This window comes from Lycium barbarum, chromosome 6 (assembly GCF_019175385.1).
Source record: "Lycium barbarum isolate Lr01 chromosome 6, ASM1917538v2, whole genome shotgun sequence".
In the NCBI taxonomy this organism is placed as follows: domain Eukaryota; kingdom Viridiplantae; phylum Streptophyta; class Magnoliopsida; order Solanales; family Solanaceae; genus Lycium; species Lycium barbarum.
In genome coordinates this window covers 5,270,426-5,282,036 of record NC_083342.1, presented here as the reverse complement: position 1 = coordinate 5,282,036, position 11,611 = coordinate 5,270,426, and the positions used below count along the sequence as shown (strand labels likewise).

General features: G+C 37.1%; 1 pseudogene; it reads right to left on the bottom strand.

The window, feature by feature from the left end:
• Positions 1–7,968: 7,968 nt before the first annotated feature.
• LOC132600323 (ABC transporter B family member 4-like) lies at positions 7,969–10,980 on the bottom strand (annotated as a pseudogene).
• Positions 10,981–11,611: the final 631 nt, after the last annotated feature.

Here is an 11,611-nt window from a genome sequence, read left to right as displayed (position 1 = left end):
AGAAATGGAAAGGGATGCAAAGGCAGGGGCAGATAACATACTGCTAAAAGAGATCCACAGTCTCAAAGAAGCAATGAGGAACCTTCAAGTTGCTAGAGGAACTAAGAGTGTAGAATATGAGGATCTCTGTGTCCAACCTGACATCGATTTACCCGTAGGCTACAAACCGCCAAAGTTTGATACATTCAATGGAACAGGCGACCCTCATACACACTTAAGGGCTTATTGTGACAAACTGGTTGGAGTGGGCAGAGACCAGAGCATAAGGATGAAGCTCTTCATAAGAAGCTTATCTGGCGAAGCACTTACTTGGTATACACAACAGGATATCCGTAAATGGCGTGGTTGGAGTGACATGGCGCAAGACTTTATGGACAGGTTCATTTTTAACACCGATATCACACCAGATAGAGTTTACATGACTAAGTTAACCAGGAAGTCAACTGAGACGTTCCGCGAATATGCGTTACGTTGGAGGTCAGAAGCAGCCAGGGTTCAACCTCCGATGAATGATAGGGAAATGACTGCTACCTTCATTGAATGCCAGGCTAACATATTTTATGAGAAAATGATAGGTATGATGGGACAAAAATTCACAGAAGTTGTTCGAATGGGAGAAGCCTTGGAAGAAGGAATCAAATCGGGAAAAATTCAGGATCTTATTGCTTTACAAACAATGAACAAAGCTATACAATCTGGTTCTATCAACGGGATTAAAAAGAAGAAGAAAGATGTCGCTGCAGTCATGAACGCTCAAGGACATGAGCCGAGCCAAGCCATTCCATACTTTAACCACCCACAACAAACTTTCTACCCTTACCACTACCCTGAACCCTACCAAGCTCCACTACCTCCTTACCCTGTTTACAACACCCAAGCAAACTACTACCAACCCCGAGCGCCTCCGCATCAAAACCCACGCCCGTATCAACCCAACCAAGCTCCAACTTACCAAAATCGACCACATACTATACCTAGAGCCCGTCCAAACCCTGACACCAAAAACACCCGTAATTACACTCAGATCGCTGAACCCTTGGCTCAATTGTTCGAAAGAATGAAAGCAGCAGGCATAATACAACCGATTGAAGGAAAAATTCCCAAGCCTATCCCAAAATGGTTTGATGGTTCCAAAAGCTGCGCATACCACTCTGGAGTTGTTGGGCACGCCACTGAAGATTGCTATGGGCTTAAAAATAAAATCGAAGCCCTGATTAAGGAAGGAGTAATTCAGCTCGCTGAAGCTAAGCCCAATGTGGTCAACAATCCTTTGCCTGCTCACGGAAATGCCAAGATTTAGAGGAGTCCAGTGCGGAAAGAGTCAGATCAACAACTTTGTCGCTCTCGTGGGAACAATCCAATACAACTACTCGCAACACCAAGGCACTGACAATATGGGGCGCCGAACCAGGAAAAACTCTGAAGAATTAGACTTGTACTCCGTCCTCGATCCGTCGGGAGCCTTGGTAGCATGAACATGTAGTGAACTTGTTTTCTTTTATTGATGCTTGAACCGTACTCAAAATTTTGTTTGTTTTGCTTCACCTTGTGGAAGCTTGAATTGCAAAACTATGAATGCATTTCTGATTTTTCTTAATCATCTATTTTCTACTTTATTTATCAAAACTGTCAACTCTACGATTGTGACATGAAATGTACGAATAGACAACACACATCTCGAGAGAATAACAAGACAAGATTCCATTTTGAAAGAAAATGAAATAGCCGATAGGTGATGACATAAGCCTGAAAGCTAGCAATCCAGGAAGAAACCAAAGGATGACATTAGGTAAGACAGCCTAGTTTGCAACCTTTCCTTTAATAACCAGGTACGAACTACGCTGACCTGATTCCCATGGGGGGATACGTAGGCAGCCCACATAGGGTTCGGTTGCTTTACAACAAAAAATCCAAAAAATATCTTATGCGTACGAACTACGTTCTGACCTGATTCTCATGGTGAGATACGTAGGCAACCCACATAGGGTTCGGTTGCATTATAACAGAAAATCCAAAAAAAAAAATCCTTATACAAGGAGAACTACACATGGATGGATTCCCTTGGCGGGATTCGTAGACTATTAACATACAGATCAATCATATTTAGATAGAATTCCTACAAACCTTTAGCCATTTACATAACAGAACTACGCTGACCTGATTCCCATGGCGGGATACGTAGGCAATCCAGATCGGGTTCGGTCCCTTATTAGAAAATTTTAAACCATTCTTATATACCTTACGAACTACGTTCTGACCTGATTCCCTTGGAGGGATACGTAGGCAACCTATATAAGGTTCGGTCACACCACAACATAAGTTTAGCATACCCTTTCTGAACCCAAAACTGGGGCATATTTTGAAAAATATAGACGAAAGAACGGTTGGACATCGACAATATTGAGGCTACCAGACATGAAGTTATTATAGACCAATTACTTTAGAAGTGTCACAATCCGAAGTTGGCAGAATATTTTACAACTTACATATATATACATTTACATATATATATCTTTCCTTACATACATACGTTTACATATACATATTTCACAACTTATATACGTATAGTTATATTTCCTTATACATATACTTACATACCTACCTTTCAAATGAAATACTTTCTTTCAATTATTTCACTACTGTTCATCGACCGAGGCTTGAACGGAGATCACAAGATCCAAACAAACAAGACAAATGGAGCGCCAACAACGTCAAGCTTCGAGTCAACACGAATCAACTTCCCCCTCCCAAACTAAGAATTTTTCTTTGAGTGCAGGAACCTAAAATCGCGAGATCAAAAGTCAAGTCTATCAATCAAGGCCAAAAAGCATCATTTGGCTCATTATGGCCTCCCTCAAAAGCCAAACGGCTTTATTTCTAACTTTATCTTTAATTTTATTTTTATCACAATAACTTTATGACTTTATTAATAAATATACCTATTTTGCAGGTTGTCGAGATTGAAGACGAATTAAATCAAGATTACGTGTCATTAGTTTGGCCTGTCACGATACCGTCAACATCATCAGCCAAACGGCTATGCTATCACTCTACTCCATACTTTGTCAATTATTTATTATTTACTTTACCTACTTTAACCACTTTACCCTGAACTTTACAGGAATCAACATTAATCTCCGCAGACAACCGGAGGCATCATTTGGCTATTCAGCCTCTTCCGCATTAGCCAAACGGCTACACCAGCACTTTACTTTACCAATTACTTTATCATTTACTTTACCGACTTTAACGACTTTATCCTGAACTTTGCAGGGATTATCATTAAGTCTCCGAAGACAACCGGGGGAATCATTCGGCTATACAGCCTCATATGCATAAGCCAGACGGCTACACTCTTACTTTACCCCTACTTTATCCATTACTTCATCATTTACTTTACCAACTTTAACGACTTTATCCTGAACTTTGCAGGGATTAGCATCAAGTCTCCGAAGACAACCGGGGGCATCATTCGGCTATACAGCCTCACATGCATAAGCCAGACGGCTACACTATGACTTTACTCTCAAATTTATCATTCACTTTACCAACTCTAATGACTCTACCCTGAACTTTACAGGAATTATCATTGAAGCCTCCGAAAACAACCGGAGACATCATCCACTTTACAACTTTACCCTGGACTTTACGGGAATCATCATCAAATCTCTGAAGACAACCGGAGAGATACCATCAAGTCCCCGAAGACAACCGGGGCATCATCCGGCTATACAGCCTCATACGCATAAATAAGCCAGACGGCTACACTGTCACTCTACTCTACCAATTACTCTATCATTTACTTTACCAACTTTAACAACTTTATCCTGAACTTTGCAGGGATAATCATCAAGTCTCCGAAGACAACTGGGGGCATCATTCGGCTATACAGCCTCACATGCATAAGCCGGACGGCTACACTACTACTTTACTCTCTACTTTATCATTTACTTCACCAACTTTAACAACTTTACCCTGAACTTTACAGGAATTATCATCAAGCCTCCGAAGACAACCGGAGACATCATCCACTTTACGACTTTACCCCGGACTTTACGGGAATCTCCATCATATCTCCGAAGACAACTGGAGATGTCATATCATCAAGTCCCCACAACAATCGGAGACATCACATGGCTACACAGCCTCACCTGCATAAACATCATTTATCATCAAGTCCTAGAAGACAATCGGAGGCCTTATTACTATCATTAAAATTTCCAAATACAACTGGAGATATTATTACATCCTCGGCATACGCATCACAGATTCATTCGTGCCCTTGAAGACAACCAGAGATAACATGTGTTTTGGCAGAAAGTACAACCTGCAGAGACGCAACACAACGTGGAACTTTATCTTACGCAGTGAACTGGGGCAAACATGCTAAAGAGGAATATCAAACTCATAAGCAAAGGTCACGGATCTACTCTCGAACTCGACTCCGCCCACGTCTACAAACATATGATACGTAGTTTATCCAAAAAATCTTCTTTCATATACACTGTAAAAACTCTACTCAATCAACTCTTTCACAATCTTTTAAGCCTGTCTATATCCCACTGTCTCCATAACTCAACACTGGGGCATTTTTTGGAGAATTTACCTCGTGTCCAGTAGAGTTCTACTTATGGGTGTGTTGTGCACCACATTTATAATTAGGAAGCTATAAACATACGGTCCATTCTCAAACACTATCGTCATCTATCTCCGACCCTCGAGGATACAAATGACATCTCATCCAACATTTTTTCAAATCATTAACACCCCTCAATACTCCGTAAATCTTCGCTTCCCAACCTCCATAATTCTTTCCATCCCATAATATTTTCCACCTAATCCATATTTTCTCAAATTCATATTTGTTGGCCGAAACAAAATTGGCTACTACGTCAACTTCTTCACCCGAAGACTCTTACATCACCTCCGGTCGAAAAGGGGCATCTGTTGATGCTACTACTATTAATATCGCTACCTTCTTTTTTCAACATTACAAGTATTACTTTATCACAAATTTTAAATGGTTCGTCATCGTTTCATTTTTGGGTTTGGATTCGTTAAATTAATTATAAGACAACACTTTGTTAAAACCTTATCTTTTTACATATTAATTAATTAATTGTCTTTACATAGTATATATTGTACTAGTTGTAAATTAGAAGCCCCAAAAACAATTAAAATAAAGAAAGAAGAACCCATATTTTCGGACCAATATTTGAGCCCAAAACAATCTAGTTCACTATCTGACCCGGCCCAGACACCCTTATGATGGGTTCAACGATCCTAGCTTCATTTTGATCTGTTAACGTTTTATTTGTCTTTTTGAGCAATACCTGCTTCCTCTCTTTCTGTCTGCGTGTTTCTTTTTTTTTTTAATCACACCCTCCTTTTCTTACACGCTTTAATCATGAAAAATCACGTCAAGAAAAATTTACATTTTTTTTCCCATAGTCAAAGTACTCAATGGACTTTTGGTCCCTATGTCTCTTTGAATAATGATGTGTGCCAAATTCTAAATTATGTGAGATTTCGAGAAATATTTAATTCTCTTTATTTCAAACAGATCTCATAGTTTCTAGTTTCATTATATACCCTTTTTTTATTTGCGGTTCGTTTTTAAAAGCACCATTTTTTAACTTAATTTGATATGTGTTAGACATATAATTTTCACCTCATAAATTGCGTCTTTTAATTTTTATTTTTTTTCTTTTCGAATCCAAGACGGAGTAGGGATGCTCCTAACAAATTAAAAATTAAAGTCATGAGAAAATTGCAAAAATTGATGTTTAATTATTATTTTTTCATAAAAAATTAACAATTACAAGAAACAACGAGTTATTTACTTTTACAAACGTGATTTGAAAAAAAAGGAAGATATGTGTCCTGCCACGTCTAACTCGGAAAAATTATTAATTAAAATGACGTATGAATTACGGTTCATTTTGAACGCAATTTTTTATATTTTTTATATTGCTTAGAAGTATATCAATATTGGACTTATTTTGAAGCTCATATTTTAAAACAACGTGTTATAATTTCTATTTTGTCAAAATATTATTTTACAAGGGGCAAATTCCTGATAATGTTATCCACCCAAAAAAAAAAAAAAAGAAGGAAAGTAAAGAGAGAAATAAGAAGAATGGTGCGGTGAACTTGGAATAAGAGGGAATGAAAAAAAAAGTCAAATGATTAAACATCTTTGCACTTCTCTTTCTGGTTCCCTTCTCCCTCATCCTCTTTCCCCTCTTTCTTTCTCCCCTTCACCCGCCGCCTCCCCTTTCTCTCTCTACTCTCACGCTCTCTTCCTCCTCTCTCTCTTTCTGCAACCCCGCTCCTCTCCACTTCCCCTTGTCCCCCACGCTCTCTGCCATCTCCATATTCCCTCTGTCCCCCGCTCCTTCGTCTCTCTCCCACGCTCCTCTCTTTATTTTAATACAAACAAGACCCTATAAATGGGATCCGAAGTTGAATCGATTGGGGGGATTTTTTTGGGGGGACTGAACGTTTTCGAAGAAAAGGAATCCCTACTCCCTTTTTTTTTTTTAAATATCTGGCTTGATTCATCAAAGAAGGGATACTTTACTACCCTCAACATTTCTACTTTACCTACTCTAAATCTGGGATTTTTGTTTAAATTCCATTCTGTTTTTGGGTTCGTTCGAGTTCGAGAGTAGATTCGAGGCTTCGACATCCCAGTTCATTGCGCGCAAAACAGGTAAACTTCGATATATTTGTCACTCGTGATCTTTAATTTCTGCTTGTTTAAGATTTTAGCTTATTCTGCTATATGCTTAGTGGTTATGAAGTTTCTTTGTCGTCGCGTTATTTGTTTGATGTTTGGGGCTGTTAGGATAGGATATTAATCGTTAATCGAATTTGAAAGATGTCTATCGTAGCTCGGATGCTTAAGAATCTATCTAACATCTGGTCCACTTAAATGCTTATATGGTTAATCATTTGTTGGTTCTATTAGTAGACATAGTCGAATTAATGTTCAAGCATGAGTTTAGTATCTGGAGGTCAGATCAAAATGGCATAAAAAAAAATGTCAGTGTAGTCGTTTGGGGTATGGCTTATACTACTTGGTTGAGTATAGCTTAATAGTTTTGTGTTGAATCAATATGCCTTTATCATAATTTCCTGATCAGCATCCTCTTTATTTATCTCAACTCACTTAATCTTAGTATGAATATAAGGGCCTGTCTAGCCTTGCAAATGTCAATGTGTTTGTTAGTGTTGGTCTGTATAACTACGTAATGTCCCCTTGTATTCCTGAATCTATCACTGACTTGTTCAAGCCATTCGGATTGGTCTGTGTGTTGTCATGTTCTTGTAGGATTTGATAATGACTCTGCTCTAAGATTTTGTTTATTTTGAATTGAAATACTTGTGTCTTAGTCTGAGTATATGGTTACTGGACTTATGAAATTGAAAATGATAGGAAATCTGTGTTAGTTCATCACATGGGAACTATGTCCACTTTGCACTTCATGTTAATGGAACCATGACCACTTTGCACTTCATATTAATGTTTGAAAATGTTAATAAGGCCAGAATATTCATTTGTCTAAAACAAAGTCTAAAAGAGGTTATAATGTTGAGAAAATCCTTGAACAACTTGTACTTTTCTTTGAAAATCATTTAGGGCCAGAATGATATGCTAGCTGTAAACTAGCTTAAATTATGATGCATGTCTAGAAGATAATAATAAGAAACCGGTTGGAAAACAATAGAGATTTTGAGGAAATGATCAGTTTTATATGACTTTAGAGTTAAAGGGACCAAGTAGCTCATTTAGGTAAAGAATAAGATGTTGGTTGATCTTGCGAGTGAAAAGAAATTACCGGTGAAGTGATTCTGTGTTGTTTTTTTTTGTTACTACTATAAATGGAACTTGTGTTGCTATTTCTTGTGCTCCTTCTGAACATAAACTAAGGCAATAGAAGGAAATAGGATGGTGATGACCCCTTAGTTTTTCCTCATTCCTAATCTTTTGTTATCATATTTTGGACTGAAACTGCTGTTGCATTTTGTTATATTTACTGTTGCATGTTCAAGCTGTGTAGTTGCTATCTTTAAGGGTTCGAATGGAAATTCAGATTTGAAATAAGTTCTTGAATGGTTGTTATACGTTTTGAGCCAACTGCTGCCATATGGAGGCTTAAAGGCAATCATGGCTACGACTTGGCTGATGCTGCTTTGCCTATGATTCTCCCTTTTACGAATCAACAGCCCCTTAAAAAGGATACGGGCAGAACATATTTCAGTTTCTGGTTTTTGTTTTCTTTTTGCGTTCTGACCCTGCATACACAAACCACTGGCCTGCTTTAAATTTTACATCATATATGGCTTGCCTCTTTCTATATTCTGTTATTGGGCTGGGATTTATTCCGTTAGTCATTTAAAATTATCTAGGCTGCCATTATTTATGTGATGCTTTCTTTTATCTAAGTGTTGGTTGTTGCTTTTCTTCTTATATATATATTTGAAGTATAGGTGTCATAAATTCTCACCACACTAATCCTTTTCTTTCGTTTTTTTTTTTTTTTGCATGATTATCGAGCGCGAGTCCCTTGGACTCGTCTTCTCCCGCATTTGGTGTTGGGCTAAAAAGCCCCAACGTGAACTACTCTCTATCAGTCCCAGCAGCAGCATAATTCCAGCAGTCACAAAATGGGCTGAGCTCATTTACATCATACCTATTCCTCTATTTTTTATTTTCTGTGTGCATTTAACATGTATTGTATGACTAATATTTGTGCTTGTTAATTAAGATAAACTTTAGTAACATTAAGGTTTTAGTTTAGTAATGGGTAGTTAATTCCACAAATTACATTCACTTCTATTTTTAAAACTATTTATAGTATTTATAACATTTATTTGAGTAAGTGATTTTCAAACTAGCATGACTATATCTTTTTGCTAAGGGAATCATAATTTATGTTTATTATCTTAGAAGTTTAAAGCGTCACAAATCTTACACTAACGTTAGCTTATTCTAAGAAATAAAAAGCAAATTAGTTTCAATGGATAACTTTTTCACTTTAGTTCCCTTCCTAACACTTGAAATACATATTTGTTTAAAACAACCTTCGCACAATATATGTTAAACTAATAGTTTTTCTATGAAACTTTTAAAGTTTATTTAACATTAATGTTACATTAATTCTTTTAATTTGTGAGGCGGCATAACTTACTTTTTCCAAATACATATAATCATTACAGGTTCCGCTTCTTTTAGTTTATTTTTTAAACTCTCTATGCAACTATTATTTTCTACAAGTTTTACTTTAAATAACTTTAGCAATACTTATAAGATATTTCTTAAATATTTAAACATTACATTTACACTTAGTCTAATTAAATTTTAGTCCGGTCGGTTAACCATTGTTAATGGGTCTTAAAGGGTGCCTAATACCTTCCCTTTAGACTAATTGAACCCTTATCTAGAATCTTAAGTTTCGCAGACCTTAAACAAAGTTAACTTTAAACATAACTTTAATAAACTTTAGGTGTCCTAATTCACCATAAATAATTAGGTGGCGACTCCTTAACACAAACAAAGAACAGGAATCTCCAATATGTTGTACTTCTAATTTAACCCGGTTAAAATGGGGTATGACAGTGTGTGCCTCTGATATCAATGAAATTAGCATCCAACTTCTGAAAACATTAGAGAACATTAGGAAGAGATATTTCTTTATACCATTTTCAACAATTTTGCCTTGATGAATGACAGCAATATTATCAGCATTCCTCACAGTACTAAGACGATGTGCGACTATTACGGTTGTTCTATCAACCATAATTTTGTCAAGAGATTTTTGTACAGATCTTTCTGACTCGGCATCTAGAGCACTTGCTGCCTCATCTAGAAGTAAAATGCGAGGGTCTTTCAGAATTGCCCTAGCTATAGCAATTCTCTGCTTTTGTCCACCAGAGAGTTGCGCTCCACGTCCCCCAACCCTAGTTTCTACTCCCTACAAGCAAAATCATTCAATTTAACAAACCTTTACAGTAATATAATCAATACTAAAAAAGAGCAGCCCAGTGCACTAAGCTCCCGCTATGCGCGGGGTCCGGGGAAGGGCCGGACCGCAAGGGTCTATCTGAGAAGTAAATATTAAAATTATGAACCTGGGGAAGGTTGTAGATAAATTTGGTTGCATTTGCTATCTCAATTGCTGCTTCAATTTCTTCTTTGGTGGCTCCCTCTTTCCCATATGCCACATTTTCCTTGATGCTAGTTGAAAACAAAGTAGGTTCTTGACTTACTAGAGCAATTTTTTGTCGAATCCACTTAATTTGGAGCTCTTTGAGATTAATTCCGTCTATAAAAATTTCACCTAATTGTGGATCATAAAATCTCTCAATTAAACTAATCACTGTTGACTTTCCACTTCCACTTTCTCCAACCAAAGCTGCAGATTTTCCACTAGGGATTAACAACGAAAACCGTCGAGTACTCTCTCAGTTGGTCGACTTGGGTAGCTAAAATACACATCTTTTATGTCTATATCTCCATGGATGTCATCCAAAACTATCCCGCCGTTGTTGTATGAATCGATCTCTGGCTTTCTGTTTATCGTCTCAAACAGCTTGAAACCAGCAGCTTTGCCTGTTGTAAAAGCAGATAAGCAAGGAGATGCCTGACCTATTGCCCTAATAAAAAAAGTAGTTTTTTCCAATTTGTTTAAGATCACATCAAAACTCTTAAACTTGAAGCATGTTCGAAACAAAATACTCACATTGAAGCAGTTAACACTGTAAAAGCTACACTCAGTACAGCACCTCCTGTGTAACCTTTCTCCAATATCATCTTTCAACCATACCAGAAAGCCAGCATAATTGCAGAAAAGAATTAAAAAGATTGATCCCATGCCTAAGCCACTTGCAAGTTCTTCATGTACACCAGATCTGTATGTCTTCTTTAAGGACTTGTTATACTCCTTGAGAGCCTGCTTTTCACCAGTGAATGAAGCAACCTGTACAGTAACACGGTAAATTTTATCCGAAAGTTAAAGAAAATAATTAAATTATGTTATTGCTTCCATTTTGCATAAGGAAATTCAATAACAAAAGATGCAAAAAAGAATTCGAATTTCAATATCTGATGTAAGGAAGGCCTTGACATCCTCCTTTCTTTAGAGAAAAGGCAAAGATAGATATTGTTAAAAGCTCTAAATGCTAAATCATGTCGAAATTAGGAAACTTCTAAATAATGATGACAGAAAAATTATTTGTGGAGAACAAACACACAGAGATAGATAGAGAGGAAGCGTTAAGTTCTAATGTTAAGATCGAATCGTACCGTTCTGATGGAACCAATTGTTTGCTCCACTACATTGGCTGCTTTAAAATAAGCTTTCTGTGAATGGGAAGCCTTTATAGACATGAAGAGGTACATGACACCAACAACTATTGCCAGTGGAATAACGCTCGAAACCATAACAAGTACTAGAAGCCACCCCTTGATGAAGGCAACAATAAATTCTCCTATAAACAATGCCATGTACCTTATGAACCTTCCCACCTGTAAAAGGAAAGCATTGAAAGAGAAAAATAAGAAAATAGGAAACAGAGAGAGCTAGAGAGAATGATATAGTTATAA